The 18,875-nt window shown below is 47.3% G+C and overlaps 1 protein-coding gene across 28 annotated transcripts in view; it reads left to right on the top strand.

The window, feature by feature from the left end:
- Window positions 1-2,102: 2,102 nt before the first annotated feature.
- The window catches only part of CLASP1 (cytoplasmic linker associated protein 1), a 265,300-nt gene continuing 248,527 nt past the window's right edge, over window positions 2,103-18,875 (top strand). For 6 of the 28 annotated variants that reach the window (XM_054043809.1, XM_054043812.1, XM_054043816.1 and 3 more), the window contains exon 1: window positions 2,113-2,366. The gene's annotated coding sequence lies outside the window, so the exon portion shown is untranslated. Of the gene's footprint in view, window positions 2,367-18,875 lie in introns of all 28 variants that reach the window. The other 22 variants (XM_054043810.1, XM_054043813.1, XM_054043832.1 and 19 more) reach the window with 7 other exon arrangements.

Consider the following 18,875-nt stretch of genomic DNA (forward strand, 5'->3'; position numbering starts at 1 on the left):
CTTACTGATAACCTGGGGAGGGGGGGGGGGGAGAGGAACAGAAGCAAAGTTTGTGACTGGTTAGGGGGTTTAACTTCAGTGTTACCCACCAGTCTTGGGAGTATCTACTCTCCCTTTTGCAGCCTGCCCTGACCTTGGCATTTCCAGTGAGGGCTACCCAGGCAACAACCTGCATTTATACTGGAGTAATAGAGCTGAATTTGCATCACCAATTTCACATATAGCTAGAGAAGAAGAACAGGAGTACTTGTGGCACCTTAGAGACTAACAAATTTATTAGAGCATTAGAGAAGGTTTCACATGGGTAATTGGGTTTTACCATATGCATTTTTGATTCTGTGGTTCAAATAGGCTCTCAGGTCCAGATCCTCAAAGGTATTTGGGGGTCTCACTCCCATGGAAATCAATGGGAATTAGGCACCTAAATACCTTTGAGCATCCGGACCTTGGATACTACAGTGATGCATGGTGGTAGGAGACCTGAATATAGGTGGACTCGTTGATGGGCTGGTTTGAAGACTCTACTTAAACTTGCACCATTAGAGACTTAACTGTGGATTCTGCACCTGATACTGGATGGGCTTGTTTTAAAAAGTGAATGAGGCCAGAGTCATTGGTCCTATTGGCGCCATGAGCACATGGTTTTAGCAGCAGGAAGCTGCTCCCTTCCCAGGAACACAGATGGTTCATCACCCCACCTCCATACCTGGAGAGAGGGGATGGGAACGGCTGGTACACCCACTGACCGCAGCCACCACAGGATGTTTACTGTGTGGGATTCATCCTCTTACTTCCTGCTGCATGCAGGGAAGATGAAAGGCCCACACTCCATGGGCAATGTTCCTCCCATATCCCTGCTGTGGCAAGGGCAATTAAAGCCCAACCCTTTCTGCAGCATAGAGATACAGGCCCTATTTCCTCATCCCACCCTGCCAGCTCAGTGGCAGTATTGTCAATATCCCTTATTTAAAAATCAAGCCAAGCCCTCAAAAACAGAAGACTGGCATAAAAAGCATACAATTTAAAAAAAACCAATACATGTGGTGTTCCTTTTATTTGTCTTCTGGTTTCTGACCCTTTGGGTAACATGTCCAAGCTTTTCTTTGCAATGAGGGCCAGAAACTACTTTTCTTTTAAATGATAGCGGAGAGTCTCCCCTACTCCCAGGACTCCAAGCTTAAAATTAATCAAATATCATGAGACTCATGATAAAAATCGCATCAGCTGGTGACAAACATAAGTGTCCCACGGGCCCCTCCTCACAGCATCCCCTGGGGCTCCTTCCCCACCCCTAGGACCTGGGACCGCCCCCGACGGGCCCCTCACTGCAGCCACCTCCTCCAACAGGCCCCTCTTCGCGCCAGCCCCTCCCCCACCGGTGCCTCAATGCGTCGACCCCGGGGCTTCCCTGGGGAGGAGCGATCGTGTCCCCCCCCCCGAGACACGGCTCTGACTGGGCCCGGCCGGGAGGCTTCTGCGGCGCGGGAGAAGGCGGGTTGTGTGAAGGCGCCGCCCCCCGCGCAGCCGTTGGGGGCTCCCGCCCCAGGCGGCGCCTCCAGAGGAAGCGTGGGGGCGGGGCGCCTGACCCTTCAGAGGCCGCTTCCCGCCCCGGAAGTGAATGGGAGAACCGGCCCTCAGCACCCGGGGAACTTGACCCCGGAAGGTTTTCCTGGCAGCTGAGCTCCCTCACCGTGTCTCGGCCTCCGCAGCGCCCCCTCTCGCCCCGGAGGCGGCGGGACTAACCGGCCGGCTCCCACCCCCCAAAAAGCCGCGGCGGGCAACGCGAACCGGCAACTTCGAACGTTCCCGATGTGCAGCAACGGCCCATCTCGCGCGCAGACTCCGGCACCCCGCCGGGCCGGGGCTTATCTCAGAGGCTACCCCGGCGGCCGGCGCGCGCATGCGCAGCTTGTACGCTGACCTCATATCAGCCACGCTTGGAAGACTTCCCCTCTCTCACCATGGAGCTCCACGGGAGGTGTTTCCGGCCGCTCTAGCCTTCCCCGGAGCTCCATGGTGAGAGGGAAAGTGGGCAACAGAGCGCCAGCCTAGTGCGCGTGCGTCCCGCCCGCTGGGGAGGCTTCTCGAGGGCGCGACAAAAATGATGCGCATGCGCGCTGGGCATTCGCGCTTGCCTGTGAGTCCTTCCAGTGGGCGCTGAGTGCGCCTGCGCTCTGGGGGTTCCATTCTTACCCAGCTCCAGCAGCAGCAGTGGGGTGGAGGAGGAGAGCAGCAGCCATGCACTGCAGTAGGAGCAGCGGGAATTAAGCGGGATCTGCTGCTCCCATTCTACTGCATGCACCCTCCGTAACGCCCATGAGTCCGGTTTTACTTGCACCCCCCATCTGCTCTTCCAGCAGCTCCAGGTAAAACCCCAGTGTCATGTAACATGGGGTCGATATGCGGGGGGAGGGGGTGGCAATCAGCCCTTGGCTTGTTGGGGTGGAGGGGGGGATGGAAAGGGGGAGGGGAAGCATTGTGTGGTGAAATCAATAGGTTACAGAGCTGCCTCTGCTCTGTGGCTGTGCTGTGCACAGTTGGGAGCCTGACCGGGGCTCATGGTTAGGGGAAGTACATGGGCTTTCCATCAGGGTTTGTTCCTGGCAGTTTTGCCCAGCTTATCAGGGTTTGAAAGTGTTTTTTCTAAACATAAAGGATTTTGTATTCTGTTGCACGCACATGAAAGAAAAGACTTGGAAGGCACTAGCACTGTGGTTAGCCCACCGTAGGAAAAGCTGTGGGACTGTGATTTCCAGAGGGAATGCACTTCCCTTGTTCCAGACATTTTAAAAATGGACAAAGCAGTATAGAAAACAGTGTCAGGATGAATTCTGTACTGGCTGGGAGGGGTGAACTGGATGACCTAATAGGGCTTTTTCCTCTGATTTGAGGATGGGTTTTAGAAATCTAAACCGCGGGGGCTGGGGAGTATAGACTCAAGGCTTTTGTTTCATCCTTAACTCTCCCTGCTGTGCTTAGATCTGAGATTAGTGCATGGCTGTATGTACTGCAATACTTGGGCACAATGGGCGATTTTACTATTAGTTCCTTGCCCCTTAATCTACGTTCTAACAATGTTTAGTTAGATCCTTTATTGTATGTTCTTTATTTAAAAAATCTGGCTATGTAATCTGAATAATTGACATAACAGCCTTTAATGATTCTTTGCGTGTACTACTAGATGTTCTTAATCTGTGGATTATCATGGTAAAGCACTTGCTCTGAATTGTGTCAGTGGGATCAAGGTTCTGATCCATGAATAACCGTGTCCCCACACAATGTATGGTCAATAAGAGTTCTGTAATACTTTAGTGCATATTTAGTAGTTGATACTGAGATTTGAGTAATTTGACAGTTTTCATGATGTACTAGTGATAGTGTCTAAAGGCAGGAGGCTAGAAGACGAAATAATTTGTTTAATTCAAAGCTGTTTAGAAAGTGTGGTGAAAACACAAATTATTTTGCTCATCTGCAGTTTAAAAGCATGTATTGATTTGAACAGATTAGTTAGTTTTTGGGGTGTGATACCAGTCAGCTCTGTGTTCTTGGGGAGCCAGGGTGCAGTATCCAGCCTGACTCATGAAAGACACCCCTCCTGCCCCCGCTTAAACCAAAACCCATCAGAGGAAAAAACTTGCAGAGAGCAGTGAAGGGCATTGGGAGACACACCTAGACCCCTCCTGACAAAGGTGACAAGATTAAGACACCTCCATTAACATACAGAATGAAGAACAGAGACAACTCACCTAGCCTCATCTGCATGAAAGATGGGACAGGGAGACATCTCAATTTGCATACAGAATAGAGAACAGAGAACCGCACTGAACTCTGGGACCAGAAAAGCAGGGATGCACTGCATCATGGGAATCTCTGCTCCAGATGTTAATGAACCTATGCCTGCCCACACCCAGCTCAGCAATTATCAGACCAACTCTCCTAAGGATCCTTGATTGATATCCAAAATACTGAAGCAGCCTAGTTGCATTGTGAACTCCTTGGAAGAAAACACCACCCATAGCCATGAACCAAGCTCCTATTGTCTAGCCCAGGGGTTGGCAACCTTTCAGAAGTGGTGTGCCGAGTCTTCATTTATTCACTCTACTGTAAGGTTTTGCGTGGCAGTAATACATTTTAACGTTTTTAGAAGGGCTCTTTCTATAAGTCTATAATAGATAACTAAACTATTGTTGTGTGCAAAGTAAATAAAGTTTTTAAAATGTTAAATAGCTTCATTTAAAATTAAATTAAAATGAGGAGACCCCCAGACTGGTGGCCAGGACCCAGGCAGTGTGAGTGCCACTGAAAATGAGCTCACCTGCTGTCTTTGGCACGCGTGCCATAGGTTGCCTAGCCTAAAGAAAACCCTTGAGTCATCAGTTTACCTATAAACAAATCTAATGGTCTCCCTTGAACCATTGTATTTTCTCTATAAAAATCCCTACTCACCCTCCAGTAAGTGTTCTGATGCTTAGCTCCAAACTATGCATCAGTTCCACTGGGACTCCATCTTCTCCTGACCGATTGTGCTGGGGGCTCTGCCTGTCTCCAGCACTCGCGACCCTGAGCTACCACCATCACCTGGGAACCCCAACCAGTTCAAGCCTCATGGAGCGGGTGAGATCATCCTCTCTCTTTCTCTCTCTCTCTCTGTTTTCCTTTCTACCTTAGGTATTAACCTTTAATAATGTATGTTATGTTGGTTTAGCCCTCCTTGTGTAGTTATCACTATTATTCAATAAATAACTTTTATGGTTAGTTGGTTGCTTCTCTCGCTCTTGCTGAACTTTACTCTTTTTTGTGTTTTTAGCTTCCCCCATTCACTCTACAGCAACGCTTCTTTTACCTAAGCTAAAGATCCCTGCAGCACCCAAAATACTGTGGGGTTTGCTCCTCAAGTAGGTTACTGCCAGTACAATTGTGATGCGAGAGTGGGGATAGGGACGTGCTGAATCTGGGACGCATAAGGGTAACCGCTTGAAAGTGCTGCTTGACCCAGTCCATGGAGCCCAGGGGCATATAAGGAGAGGTAGCTTGAAAGTGCTGCTTCATCCAGCCCCGTGAGTCCAGAGACATATAAGGGGTCAGCTTGACAGTGCTGATTTTGACCCAGTCCGCTCAGACTTGCTCTGTTAATGTATGTGTGGGTGTTCATCCGGTTCTGGGGCTGGAGAAACCCAGCCCTAGGGAACCTAGGTCCTGCAGGTCTCGAAGAATAACCCGAATAAATGAGCATACCCCAAAGTAATGGGCAAATCTGGTACCAGGTGTTAGCATGTGTGACCAGCTTTGCCTTACAGAAAGATAGAGATGCTAAATAAACCTTTTTGTTGCTCCTCAGGATCTGCTCTGCCCTCAGATACGTACATGCCACTTCAATAGGAAGGGAGTCTCCTTACCCCTTCCTTAAAGAACGTGTCTAAAAAGCGGTATTAGTGGACATACTGGATGGACACACTGCAGTAGGTTAGAGGCTGAGCAGAAAGAGCTATCCTGTAAGGTACATAAGAATTAGGACCGTTTAGATTGGCTGGTTCACAGTCGTCACTGCTAGTTTGATTGTGAAGCAGAACTTGGCAAAGCCGTGTTATAAAAATCTGAAGTAGGAAAAGATTTGCTTGCAAGAGCCTACCTGCACACTGTATCTTATTAAAAAGTGCAAGGTTTTAAGAGGATTCTGTTTTTGTTTGTTTGTTTTTGCTTTAAAAAGCACTTTTTTGAACAAACATTCTGATTTGGACATTTCATTACAGCTTAGTCTGGCTTCAGTTTTGACATTTGATCTGTCGTTGTCACTCAGGCTATGTCTATACTATCACTTTTGTCGGTTAAACTTATGTTGGTCGGGTGTGAAAAAAACACTCCCTTCACCGACAAAAGTGCTGGTATGGATAGCACTATATTGCCTTCTGCCGCTCGTTGGGGGATGGTTTAATTATGCCAGCAGAAGAGCTCTCTCCCACCAGCAAAGAGTGGTACCTGGGAGACCTTATAGCGGCACAGCAGTAGCGCTACAGCTGTCCTGCTGTAAGGTTTGTAGTGTAGACATAGCCTCAGTGCCCAGTCCAGCTTCCACTGATGCCTTTTAATGGGAATTTAGATCAGGCCCTGGGTGAGTGTGTTACTATCCTCTCAAATGAACTTGCACAGGAAAATGATAAAAGACAAAAACACCCTATCACCTATTGGAGGTCCAGTAAAATATATTACCTACCCCATCTTGTCTGTCAATACAGGGAGATAGGCTTGTTGCTGGACCAGATCGTGTAAGCACTTGAGTGGTATGCTAAGGCCCAAGTTGTGGAAAAAAGACACAAAATAAGAGAGAAGGGGGAACTGCTGTAGGAGGGTCTAAAGGAAGCGTGGTCATAGTTATTTAGTCTACGTGTCTAAGGCCTTGTCTACACTACATGGGAAATTCGATCTAAGCTACGCAATTTGAGTTATGTGAATAGCATATCTCAAATTGACATAGCTTAGATCTACTTACCGCGGGGTCCACACTATGCGATGTCGATGGGAGACGCTTTCCCATCGACTCCCCCTATTCTTCTCGAGCTGGTGGAGTACAGGAGATGACGGGAGAGCAATCTGCGGTCAATTCAGCTGGTCTTCGCTAGACCTGCTAAATTGACCGCCAATGCATCGATCCTCTGGTAAGTGTAGACAAGCCTAAGATATTTATACAGCCCCACTATTGTGATGTCTGAGCTCTTCACGGTCTCTAATGTCTTTGTCCTTTCAACATCCCTCTGAGTTAAGGAAGGACAATTATCCCCATTTTACAGAGGAGGAACTGGGGCACAGAGAGGTAGAACCATTTGCCCATTTCATGCAGGATGTCTGTGATGGTGCAGGAAACTGAACTTAGGTCTTCCAACTCCTAGGCTAGTGCCCTAAGCACTGGACCCTACAAATCCCTCCCAAACCGCAGCTTCATGAGTTTCTGATGGTAAACGAAAGAGATCTCTACTTTGTTGCTTATGTAGGCTGAGCTGGCAGGTGATGGGAGGGGCAGGATGTAGTCTCTAGCCTCAAACTTGTAGCAGTTTTGCAGGATACCGCCATTAAAGCTACATTTTACTAAATTGTCTAAGCTGCTCATCTTATCTTATTCGTTGCCTATCAACTGCAGCTTCCCCCAGTGGTGCCTGTTTGGTGCTTCAGGAACCTGAGTGGTAGCATTGTAGCATCAGAGGTAATGTAGCCAGTCATCACTCCATCCTTCCCTGCAGTAACCCTAACCTGAAACACTGAGCCTACTGCCTGACTCAGTTGTCTTCTCCCTGACCATGCCAGTTTGGTGCTGCAGGCAGAGGAATCTCTCTTCCTGCTGTACCAAATGAGCACTGTTTAGATGACATAGAGCAGCTTTTGACTGGGCGAAGGTAAATGATTTTGCCTGAGCCAGGCATAACGTGGAGGGAGCCACAGTGAAATCTCCAGCCTTACCCTTACTCAGCTGCTATAGAGCTTGATCTGAAGGAGCTTCACTATTCCAGTCTGAACCCTGGGTCCCCCAAATCTATGGAGACTCCTCAGACCTGACTTACAGGTTTATTTGCTGACTCACTTCAACCAATGGGACTGAAATATGCAAATAAACCGGAGGGAGGGACTGGTGACTGGCTGAGCTACCTCGGTCAGTGCTCTTCTATCTGCAGCACCAAATGGTCACTGTGTGGAAATTGGATTTTTCTGATTGTCACCAAAATCCATAGGGTCCGTTCTGTTTACCTAGAACGTTCTCTCAAATTTTGGAATCGATTGGGTGCGGTCTTCAAAAGTTAATGCATTACAAATAGAGAAATGCCATTGTTTCAATGTTAGGCCTCTCTTCTCTTGGCCAGTAACTTATAGCACTACACGTGAAGCAACAGCACGCTTGTGAGAGAAAGAAATACATGTGAGTAAACCATTTTACACTTTCCAGAGGGAAATTGTAATTGGGTGCAGATAAAGAAACTATACTGTCAAAATAACACTGTCTTGAAGTACTGTAGAAATCTTAAGTCTGAGCTGTGGCTGAAGTGTATCAAAATCAGACAGAAATTAATGATAACTTTTCTTGGTTTGATTTTTTTTTGGGTTTCCTTATATGTTGGGCAGATCCAGTAATTCTTTTCTGTATGATACAAATTCAATCAAGGCCTGCTAGCAGTCTCTCTTAGACGGTGACAGCCAACTTGAAGTCTGGTCAGTTTCAGAATGAGTTATTGTTTCTGGTTCTACCCCCTGTCCTGTAGGACCATACCACTCCTTATGGTTTTACAATCCCTCTAACGGGAAACTGATTGGAAAAATCCACATTTTTTTGCCCACTGAGACAGGGCCTGTGTGTACCAAGAACACATCAGTTATTCTGTTACCAGGATGAATGGAGCAGTCATCCACCAGAGGAAGAGGGGTGGGTGTTATGGCATCCTTTTCTACATAGACTCTTATAGTTCTGACCACTTATTTAATAGCATAGACTAGCTGAATGGTGCTTTCTAGCCTGTTCTGTGTTCTAATCAGGTTCTTATACTGCATCCATCATTGTGGTATCAGACTTGGATGCTTAGCTGTCATGGTATTCCAGGTATTGTTTGTATCAGGTTAACTTGCTATAAGCCTTCAAAAACTGTCTGAAACCCTTGAATGATCTATTTAAAGAGAGGAGTTGCACAGTGGGGAAACTGATGAATAAGGCTATGTTTTAATCACAGGTATTTTTAGTAAAAGTCATGGACAGGTCACAGGCAGTAAACAAAAATTCATGGCCTGTGACTTATCCATGACTTGTACTATATACCCCTGACTAAATCTTGGGTGCTCTGGGGCAGGGGGTGGCCTGGGAGTGCTGCAGGTACTTGGGGGTGACACTCCAGGGTGGTGTCGGGGGGGTGAGGTGGCCTTGGACCCCTGCTGCTGCTGGAGTCGAGCGTGGGGTGCAGTGGCGTGAGAGTGCCCCAGCAGCAGCTGGTGTAGCTGGCCTAGAGGATGCCCCTGGGCCAACCACACCAGCCGCTGCAGAAGTCCCGGAATCCATGACCTCTGTGACAGACTTGCAACCTTATTGATGAATGAAATATGTACATGTTCTTCAGCATCCTGCACTGTAATGAGTCTCTCTGTAAAATTTAAAGAGATCATCTTCAGCTTCATTAGGCATAGTTATTCCTTTTATCCAGGGATGATGATGATGATTTTTTTTTTTTAAAGAAGCATAGTTAAAAAAGTTTCAACCACTTAAGTTACAGGAGGGCAAAAAGGAAAGGTTTTATTTAAGGGCAATTTCAAACAGCTTTTGTCTTAATGCATATATAGTTTGTGGACTTATCCCTGCTCCCTCATTTAGCCAAATATCTCAAGGGTCTGATCCCCAGGGAGGGAGAGTGCAATAGTTGGTGCACAGCTTACTAAATGTGGGGGTGGCATTGATGTTAATTTTTAGAAAGGAAGTGTCTTTAGATTATTGCAAGGGAATGGATCTTCAAAAACATATAATTTGTTTTCTCTAGTACATTCCTGACAGTGGAAATAGAATATCTGATCTCTAGTTCTAATGCAGTAGCACAATCCTGCAGTGTTTTGATTTCAGATAACTTCTAAAAAATGTTATAGTAGATTCATTTGGAACTTAAATGACCTAAGATACATTTTTATTGGTCTTTGGTTTTTCTGTTTTTTAAGCAAACTGAGACAGACTTGAGCTGACACTGCTCCTTCACTGCAGATCTGATCAACACGGGGTCTGATCTAACTTGCGCATCCAGTAGTCACTGAACAGAAGGCACCATCCAGGGGAGCGGGCGAAGGGGACCACCTTTGTGCTGTCTGGATTCTGGGCTGACCTGGGGACTGAAGTAGTCTCATTTACTCTAATTTATGACCGCCTGTCCTAGACTTTACAGGCTGTAGCGTAGCCCAGAATGTCTGTAGCACTTTGCATCCCTGCCTCTAGTGGTCCCCACTATGCTGTGGCTTGCAAGGAGGGGGCAGTGTGGGGCTGCGTGTAGTGGCCCGATGCTGTGCTTGTACTGAAGGATTCTTTCCCCATCTACTTCTGGGCATTTTACTGCCAGACTTGGGAGCAGAATCTACTTAAGTTAGAGACCTCTCTACAGTAGATCTTCCACTTTTACTATCAGATCAGCATTAGCAACAACAGGCGGTTTTTAGAAACTCTAGTGTAGACAGGGCCATTGTCTACCGTATTCTCAGGAATGCTCCCAAGGTTGGCCTACAGTTTCCACCATTGCTAGCAGCCCTGGAGCTGCTCTGGTGGTGCTCTGGTAGGACTCCTCTGTCTTAGTATAAAGAAGGCCAATGTGAGGAGAGACATCTGTGTGGAGTAGTGTTGGACTGGAATGCACTGTCCTCCAAACACCGTAACTGGAAAGCTACAGTTCAGTCTTGGCAAGACTTCCTTCTGGAAAGTGAGGCCTGTGGAATAAGATGTTTCTAAAACTGCTGACTTACAAACACTGGGATATAAAATCTGCAATAAAGATATTCATGACTCTCTGTGACCCACCTGAGGGTTTTTTTCTCATTTAGTTTTATGTTTCTTATTGGTCTTAATACCAACAACAACCCGTTGTAACTAAGATGGAACGACTGTCTTCTGGTAAATGTTACATATTCAACTCAACAGCTTAGGAAGAGAAGTACTTATGTAGTAAAATACAACTACAAAACCTATTCACTTAGATTCTGGAGTGGATACAGAAGTCTCTTCCATATGTAAATAACACAGGGCTCTTTTTTGAAATGTAGACTAGATAACAAGGCTTCTTTCCTCTTCCCCCTCTTCTTCCCCTCCCCCCCCCCCATGATTCAAAGGCATGTAATTAGACCATTTAAAAAAGCCATTGCTAAAGATCCTTAGCTGGACACCCAGTGTACTGACATTCCATTTGCCTACTTCACTCCTCCCATCATCTGTTCTGGAGTTCTTAAGGGTTGGAGGTGTCAAGATCTAGCTACAGTACTTGGGTAGTGGCAGTTGACTTTGTTGCCTATTGACTTCTAGGAGGTTGTTGAAAGCTTCCAAGCAGTTCTGTTTGCTTAACACAGCGTTAGACTTGGCCACAGTCTCTCCTCCCAAGTATGGTATGGAGTCAGAAAACATCAAGTTAGTATTTCTAGCAGCTTATGCTGTGTCCTCTTCTAATCCTAGAGAGAGTCCTCTAGAAGACCCCGCAGTAGACTCACACTGCTCTCACATGGAGATGTGGTCCAAACACAGGGATTCCTGACTTGTATCCCCCATTCCCTGCCCAAACCCTTGTGGCTTTGGCAAGTCACTTATTCTCTTCCAGTCCTTGGCTCCCTGCTTTTCAGCTGGGTCACTATCTACCACTTGGGGGTGGAGGGTTAGTTAAGGTTTATAAAGGGCTTGGAAAATTAAAATTCTGGCTGCCAGGAAGGATTTTCTTTCAGATCCCATATTTAGTCATGACCTGTTGTTGTTTAGCTTGAAAGTTGAGGAATGGGTCCTAATGGTTGGCTAAGACAGGTCCTGAAACTTAAAACAATGTCTACTTGATTTCTGTAAAGGATCAGATCTTTATCTTGCCTGGAAGAGAACTTTTCCTAGGTCCCATTGCTTTCATGTACTGGCATGTGACTGGACGTCCCTAGCAGCTCCCTTTGGACCTCTGATAGACAAGCTGTGGCATTGTCCCCTCTTTTTTCCTAACTAATGAGAAGCTTCATGCTTCAGAAACCTCATGCAATAAATCTGTTTTACCTCAGGGAGTTCTGCTTCTTGTACTCACACAAACAACCCACTTCTTTCCTGTCGCCTGTGCTTTACTAGCCGGTTATGTATTAGTAGGGAGTGCCTGGAGGATTTGTGAAAGTAGTAAGTATAGTAGTTCCATTCCAACCCATTATTGAGATCTCCTTAAAACCAGATTATCCTGCTCTCATGCCCAGCATGTGATTGAGTATCTTCTCAGAAAGTTGTCTTGCCATCTGTTGTGCACCCCCCCCGCCTGGAAAAAAAAAAAAAAAGGCAAGAAAATTGCTAATGTTGGGTTTGTCAGTAATAGATATCTCAGAGGGGAAAAGTGGTCTTGTGCTTATGGTACTAGACAGAGTCTCAGCAGAACAGGCTTCAGTTCCCAGCACTGCCAAAGACCTCATATTTGACTTTGGGCAAGTCAATGAATCTCTGTGCTTTGGTTCCCCATCTGTAAAATGGGGATACTACTTTTCTCCCACCTTTTGTCTCTTATCTTTTTGGATTATATACTTAGAGACAGTCTCCCCTCCAGATACATCTTGCTTAGGGTCATAATCTTGGTTCAGGGCTCTAGCTGTTACTGCAGTTACAGATAGCTAATAAGGGTGAGGTTCTCAAACTTTCCTGGTGTGGACTACATCCCTTCCCACTGATGATTGTGTGGGCCACTTCTTCCACTTGTGATCTACTTGGATGGAAATTCAAATTTTAATTAAAACATTTTTTTAATTAAAACTAACTTAAATGTTCTGGATACATAAGAAAGCTATAGTTTATCAAAACATGTTTTGCATTTAAAACTAACTGATAAACCAAGGGAGTATTATCTGTAGCTAGTTAATTCAGCTGATCACTTCTGGTCACCATGTCCTTCAAGATTTTAGAGATAATAGATCTCATCCTCTCATATCTCATTTTTATTCATAAATTGGAAGAGTACAAGCTTTCCTGCTTTCTGTACTCCTAGTCAGTTTCTTAACTTTGAATGAACTAGTCGTTGAACTGATCTAGTTGAATAAACTGGAATGAAGAAAATATTTTCCCTGCATGTGCAGAAGAAGCTAGTGCTGTCAAAAGCTGATTTAGCACTTCAGCAAACCCTGGTTCTAGGTGAGGGGTGGGCAAACTTTTAGGGCCGAGGGCCACATGGGGAAATTGTATGCAGGGTTGGGGTGAGGGAGGGAGTGCGGAGTGTGGGAGGGGGTGCGGTGTGTAGGAAGGGGCTCAGGGTAAGGGATTGGGGCAGAGGAGGGGTGCAAGGTGTATGGGGGGCTCAGGGAAGGGAGTTGGGGGGCAGGAGGGGTGCAGAGTGCAAGAGGCGGCTCAGGGCAGGGGTGCAGGAGAGATGCGGACTGCGGGAGGGGCTCAGGGCAGGGGGTTGGGGTGCAGGAGGGGTGGGGGGTGCAGCAGGGGGCTCAGGGCAGGGGGTTGGGGTGCAGGAGGGGTGGGGGGTGCAGCAGGGGGCTCAGGGCAGGGGGATGGGGTGCACAGGGGTGCAGGGTGCAGCAGGGAGCTCAGGGCAGGGGGTTGGGGTGCAGGAGGGGTGGGGGGTGCAGCAGGGGGCTCAGGGCAGGGGGTTGGGGTGCAGGAGGGGTGCGAAGTGCAGGTAAGGGGCTTAGGGCAGGGAGTTGGGGGGCGGGGTGCAGGAGGGGTTTTGGCTCCGGGCCAGCGCTGTTTACCCAAAGCGGCTCCGGGGTGGCAGTGGCGCGCACCAGGGCAGGCTCCCTGCATGCCTGCCCTGTCCCCGGCCCCGTGCCGCTCCGCCCTGTCCCCGGCCCCGTGCCGCTCCGCCCTGTCCCCGGCCCCGTGCCGCTCCGCCCTGTCCCCGGCCCCGTGCCGCTCCGCCCTGTCCCCGGCCCCGTGCCGCTCCAGGGGGAGGGGGTGTGTGGAGGGCTCTGCGTGCGCTGCCCTTGCCGCGCCTCCAGGTACCTCCCCTGAAGTTCCCATTGGCAGTGGTTCCCCGTTCCTAGCCAATGGGAGCTGTGGGGGGCGGTGCCTGGAGGTAAGGGCAACGCATGGAGCCCTCTGCCCCCCGCCCGAGGGCTGCAGGAAAGTGATGCCGGGCGCTTCTGAGAGCGGCGCAGGGCCCATGGCACCATGGGGGGCAATCCCACGGGCTGGATCCAAAGCCCTGAGGGGTTGGGGCTGGATCTGGCCTGCGGGCCGTAGTTTGCCCAACCCTGTTCTAGGTGCTTAGCCACTGACTTCCACCAGGTCAGAGGTTTGACTTTCTTTAAAACGTCAGCAGCCATGTGTGCTTAATATTATTCTTTTTGTATTTAATTTAGATGGGCATGTGAGGTCCTCCAGGGATCTGTCCTGGGTCTGGTTCTATTCAATATCTTCATCAATGATTCGGATAATGGAGAGTACACTTATAAAGTTTGCGGACGATACCAAGCTGGGATGGGCTGCAAGTGCTGTGGAGGATCCAGTGATGGTGGAAAACTGGAAAAATGGTGTGAAATAAAGAGGATGAAATTCAGTAAAGACAAATGTAAAATACTACACTTGGGAAAGAATAATCAATTGCACAAATATAAAATGGGAAATTACTGCTTAGGAAGGAGTACTGCAGAAAAAGATCTGTGGGCTATAGTGGATCACAAACTAGATATGAGTGAACAATGTAATACTGTTACAAAAAACAAACCTTACTTTGGGATGTATTAGCAGGAAGGTTGTAAGCAAGACTCGAGAAGTAGTTGTTTCGCTATACTCAATAATTTTAAGGCTTCAGTTGGAGTACTGTGTCCAGTTCTGGGCACCACATTTCAGAAAAGATGTGGACCAATTGGAGAAAATCCCAGAGGAGAGCAACAAAAATTATTAAGGGTCTAGAAAACATGGTCTACAAGGAAAGATTGAAAAAAATTGGGTTTGTTTAGTCTGGAGAAGAGAAGCCTGAGGGATGACATACCAGTCTTCAAGTCATAAAAGGATATTATAAAGAGGAGGTGATAAATTTGTTCTCTTTGTGCTGTGAGGGCAGGCCAAGAAGCAATGGGCTTAAATTTCAGCAAGTGAGAGTTGGTTAGACATTAGGAAAAACTTCCTAACTATAAGAGTAGTTAAGCACTAGAATAAATTGCCTAGGGAGGTGGTAGAATCTCTATCAGTGGAGGATTTTAAGAGCAGGTTAGACAAACACTTATCAGGGATGGTCTAAATCAGGGGTTCTCAGGAGAAAATTTTTAATGGCCTCAGAATGGGCCACCAACTCTTGCTGGTGGCCGTTCTCACACTTAATTAGCTTTAGGAAAACCAAATAAATATGCACATATACATGTCCACATCATTGCAATTTATTTATTGATAGTAAGTCTGTTGTGAAAAGTGGTATTAACAAACCTACAGGTATCACTTTTCACAGCAGACTTACTCAGCCCTGGCAAGCCTGGGGACAAATTAAGCCCTGGATGGAGGGTCGGGGGAGGCCAGGGGAGGTAGCAGGGAGGCTGGAGCCTGAAACCCTGCTGCCAGAGCATGAAGCCTCGCAGCTGGAGGACGGGGCCCAGGGACGGAGCCCGAAGCCATGTGGCCAGAGCCTGGGGCCTACTGTTGCACAGCCAGAGCCCGGGGCTGGAGCCTGCCGCCCTGCTACCCCAGGGCTGAAGCCCAAAGCCTGAGCCCCACTGGCTGCTTGCTCCTACAGCATTGTGCCCCAGGTGACTCCAGAGGGGGGCAGGGCCCAATCCCTGCTCGTAGCCCCAGCAACCAATACCAAGGCAGTGCATCCAGGAGCAACAGGGAGGGGGATGGATCGCTACTTTGCCCCCCTCCCCCGCCCATCACAGCTCAGGAGGCTGTGGCCACAAGAAAAGCCCCTGGTGGCCGCATTTGAGAAATGCTGGTAAATAATACAGTGAAACCCCGCTATACCATGATGTTTGGGGTCCAAAAAATTACATTGCGCTAAATGCGGGGTCGCGGTATAGCGGGGTTTCAAGCCTGTCAGTGTTCCCCAAGGCGGTGCATTGATGTGCGCCGCCTAGTGCCCCTAGTGCCCAGCAGGGGAGAGAAACTGTGGCCCCGCGCCTGCCGGGGACAGTGAGCACCAGCGCCGGCAGCCCTGTTGTTCTCTGTCCCGGGCAGGTGCGGGGCCGCGGCTCCTCTCCGGTTTCAAGAGAAGCCACGGCTCTGCGCCTGCCGGGGACAGAACTCCAGGGCTGCGGGCGCCGGTGCTCTCTGTCCCCGGCAGGCGCGGTGCCGCAGCTTCTCTCCCCTGCCTGGCACTAGGCGGGGGTGCATCAATGTCCCGGCAGCCATCATGGTGTTGGGGACCACTGGTACAGTACATACAGTACTGTATTACTGTGGGTCTTAAAGGGGGGCCAAATTGTGATTGCGCTATATGCGATTTCGCGTTATGGCGGTGCACCTTATTGCGGGGTTTGACTGTACATAGTCCTGCCTCAGTACAGGGGACTGGACTAGATGACCTATAGAGGTCCCTTCCAGCGCTACGTTTCTATGATTCTGTGATTAATAGATTATAAATTTAGACCTTGGCATAGGTATGTCCGTTTCAAATTTAATTTAAATAAGTTTATTTAAAAAACAACAACACTATATTTACTTTAAATAAAATCCAATTTAAAAGAAAAATCCAGTTGTTTGTTTTTTTAACTAGTTGATTTTTATCCACCCTGCCTGGTTTTCTTCTTAATGTTTGGAGGGTTGCTTTTACTCCAGTTTTCAGTCACTAGCGCAATTCCAGTTAGCAACTTTGAGTCTTAAACTCAAAATTAAATCTTAAAATTTGCTGCAATTCCATTATTGCATAAGTATGATGATTTGTGCCCTATAAGAACCTCTGGCATTTTCTATGCTGGGTGTTTAGCCACTGCTGTAGCTGCACCAATGGAAATCCCTAGTGCAGACATGGTTAAAACAGAAGCAACAATTCATACTGGTTAAAGCTTACCCTGTTTCAAACCTGGGTAAGTTGTGCCAGTACAAATTGTGCTCCACTAATGTTAGCCTCTATACTATGGGGTTTGCATTGGGGTGGACGTAGCACTCATAAGGGAATATCAAGGTTATTATTTACCTTCGTCCTGTCCCTTTAAGTATTGAAGGTCTGCTAACTGGGTCAAAGGGGACAGCTCTGGCTGCCGCATCAGAGTTTGATGTGTTCTGAAAGGATTCAGCAGCAATGGGGCTTGTACAAGCTGTCAGTTTAATAAACTCCAGTCTGGGAGTGTAACACAGTCTGAACTGGTGGCTTAAAGCTAGGGAAATCTTGCAATTTCCACTGTTAAATCCAGTTCAGCTTCTCTAATGTCAACAGTATTGTTAGTGCACTGTATAGACAGACCACTGACTGCACTTTGTATTTTAAGGACAGGGTCTCTGGTTTAAAAAGCCGATGGCCCATCCATGCTGGGGCTCTCAGCATGCTAGCACTGGTGGAGATGAACTAGTGTTAATAACAGTAGGAAACTTCTTTGTGTGAAATTTCCCCAGTGCCATAGAGAGAAACTTAGAGGCACTATAAGCTTGAAGTTCAGTAAACTTCAGACAAGTTAAGTAGTTTCCGGTATCACTCTGGTTCCTGAGTCTTGGTGTTCATCTTTACAGTTTTACATTCACATTTCTTATTAAAAGACTGGTTGCTGCCCTAGTGCTGTTGAAAGATGCGCACACACATCAGATAAGAACATACTGGCCATACTGGGTCAGACCAATGGTCCATCTAGCCCAGTATCCTGTCTACCGACAGTGACCAATGCCTGGTGCCCCAGAGGGAATGAACAAAACAGCTAATCATCAAGTGATCCATCCCATCGCCCATTCCCAGCTTCTGGCAAACAGAGGCTAGGGACGCCATCCCTGCCCATCCTGGCTAATAGCCATTGACGGACCTGTCCTCCATGAATTTATCTAGTTCTTTTTTGATCCCTCTTATACTCTTGGCCTTCCCAACATCTTCTGGCAAAGAGTTCCACAGGTTGACAGTGCATTGTGTGATGAAATACTTCCTTTTGTTTGTTTTAAACCTGCTGCCTATTAAATTCATTTGGTGACCCCTAGTTCTTGTGTTATGAGAAGGAGTAAATAACACTTCCTTATTTACTGTCTCCACACCAGTCATGATTTTATAGACCTCTATCATATCCCCACGTAGTTGTCTCCTTTCCAAGCTGAAAAGTCCAAGTTTTATTAATCTCTCCTCATATGGAAGCTATTCCATACCCCTAGTCATTTTTCTTGCCCTTTTCTGTACCTTTTCCAATTCCAATATATCTTTGAGACGGGGTGACCAGATCTGCATGCAGTATTCAAGATGTGGTGGGTACCATGGATTCATATAGAGGCAATATGATATTTTCTGTCTTATTATCTATCCCTTTCCTAATGGTTCATATCCTTTTGTTAGCTTTTCTGATGGCTGCTGCACATTGAGCAGATGTTTTCAGAGAACTATCCACAATAACTCCAAGATCTCTTTCTTGAGTACTAAAAGCTAATTTAGACCCCATCAATAAATAACTATATAGGGGAAATGGGAACAGACTATACACAAAGTGCTGTCAAGGAGACGCAGTAAATTGGAAAAAGAGTAATCCTGCAGTTGTAGCAGTTGAGTGGTACTTGCAACACCTGTAGGTAAAATGTTGTTTAAGTTGATGTCCCTTTTAGAATGAGAGTCCTAGGCTTTAGGTTTTGGAAAACAAGCAGTAACACTTAAATCAGAAGCATACACTAATTGTAATTGTCAAAAATGTACCTGAACAGTTCGAGGAACCTTACTGCCTACACATGGAAGCTATATCAACAAGAGGTGAGAGCAAGTTTCCTTAACAAGATATTTGCATAGCTGCCATTTTTGTAACCCCCTGCTGCCTTCATCTCTCCAGTAAGATGAAGTTTCTCCTTCAGCTAGGGCATTTGATGTTTATGTTGCCACCTTGGTTATCTCGTAGGCCTGGTCTACATTGGGGGGTGGGCGGGGGGGATCGATCTAAGTTACGCAACTTCAGTTACGTGAATAACGTAACTGAAGTCGATGTACTTAGATCGACTTATGTTGTGTCTTCACCGCGGTGAGTCGACTGCTGCCACTCCCCTGTCGACTCCGCCTGCGCCTCTCACCGAGCTGGAGTACAGGAGTTGACGGGAGAGGGCTCGGGGATCGATT

The sequence above is a fragment of the Malaclemys terrapin genome, chromosome 11 (genome assembly GCF_027887155.1).
Source record: "Malaclemys terrapin pileata isolate rMalTer1 chromosome 11, rMalTer1.hap1, whole genome shotgun sequence".
Classification (NCBI taxonomy): Eukaryota; Metazoa; Chordata; order Testudines; family Emydidae; genus Malaclemys; species Malaclemys terrapin.